The following is a 1,979-nucleotide window of genomic DNA, read 5'->3' as shown; positions in this document are numbered from 1 at the left end:
AAACATGGCAAGGGTAACACACACAAAAGAAAACTATTGACCAATATCTCTGATGAATACAGATGTAAAATTCCTAAACAAAATACTGGCAAATCCAATATATCAATATATCAAGAAAATTATATGTCACAATCAAGTGGGGTTCATTCCAGGGGCTAAAGATGGTTCAACATACATCAATGTAATTTTTTTAAAATTCTTTATTATCAAAAGTATTACATATGTCCCCTTTCCCCCCATTATCTCACCACTCTTACTTAACATAGTTTTGGAAGTCCTAGCCAGAGCAATAAAGCAAGAGAAAGAAAGAAAAGGTATCCAAATCGTGAAGGAAGAAATAAAAGTTTCACTTTTTGCAGACAACATTCTGTACATAGAAAGTCCTAAAACTCCACCAAAAATAACAACTGTTAGAAACAACAAACAAATACAGTACAGTTGCAGGATACAAAATCAATGCACAAAAATCCACTGCCTTCCTGTATATTAACAACAAAGCTTCAGAAAAAGAAATGAAAAAACAAGCACAATTCCTTTTGCAATTGCAGCCAAAAGAATAAAATTCCTAGAAATAAACTTAACAAAGGAGGTGAAAGACCTATATACTGAAAACTAAAGCATTATTAAGAGAGATTGAAGAAAACACAACAAAATGGAAAAATGTCCCAGTAAAAAATCAATAAAATATATTTTTAAAAAAAATTAGAGCAGAATGTAATGAAATAGAGGACAAAAAGACTCTACAAAAATCAATACAACAAAGAGCTGGTTCCTTTTTAAAAAATTTATTGAAAGTATTACATATGTCCCCCCCCTTTTTTCCCATTCACCCCTTCCATGCTGTACTGCCCTGGTTTCTTTTTAAAAAATGCGGTTTTTTATTGATTTTAGAGGAAGGGTAAGTGTGAGAGAGAAACACCAATCAGCTGCCTCCTGCACACCCTCTACTGGGGATGGAGTCCACAACCTGGGCATGTGCCCTGACCAGGGATGGAACTGGCAACTTCCCTGTGCATGGGACAACATTCAACCAACTGAGCAACACTGGCCAGGGCAAGAGCTGGTCTTTTGAAAAGATTAATAAAATTGGCGATTCCCTGGCTAGACTCAATAAGGAAAAAAAGAGAAAAGACCCATATAAACAAAATCAGACATGAAAGAGAAGTCACCATGGACATCACAGATATACAAAGGATCATACTATGAAATACTGTGAAAGAATATATGCCACCGAATTCAACAACCTAGAAGAAGTGAATAAGTTCCTAGAAATATGTAACCTGCCTAGACTGAATCATGAAGAATTGGAAAATCTAAATAGACTGATCAGGAGCGAGGAAATTGAAACAACCATCAAAATCCTCCCCAAAAATAGAAGTCCAGGACCAGATGACTTCACCAGTGAATTGTACCAAACATTCAAAGATTAAAAACCTGTCCTCAAACTCTTCCAAAAACTTTGAAGAGGAGGCAAAACTTCCTAACATTTTATAAGGCCAACATAACCCTGATACCAAACATGGCAAGGGTAACACACACAAAAGAAAACTATTGACCAATATCTCTGATGAATACAGATGTAAAATTCCTAAACAAAATACTGGCAAATCCAATACAATAATATATCAAGAAAATTATATGTCACAATCAAGTGGGGTTCATTCCAGGGGTATAAAGATGGTTCAACATACACAAATCAATCAATGTAATACACCACATTAACAAAAGAAAGGGTAAAAATCAGGATCTTATCAATAGATGCAGGAAAAGCATTTGATAAGATACAATATCCATTTATGATTAAAACACTCAGTAAAGTAGGAATAGAAGGAAAGTCCCTCAACGTAATAAAGACCATATATGACAAACCCTTAGCCAATATACTCACTGGCGAAAAACTGAAAGCTTTTCCTCTAAAATCAGGAGCAAGACAAGGATGCCCACTCTCACCACTCTTACTTTTTTAAAATTCTTTATTA

This window comes from Myotis brandtii, unplaced genomic scaffold (assembly GCF_000412655.1).
Source record: "Myotis brandtii unplaced genomic scaffold, ASM41265v1 scaffold193, whole genome shotgun sequence".
NCBI classification, from domain to species: Eukaryota; Metazoa; Chordata; class Mammalia; order Chiroptera; family Vespertilionidae; genus Myotis; species Myotis brandtii.
The sequence above is the reverse complement of the archived record's forward strand: the minus strand, read 5'-3'. Positions refer to the sequence as shown.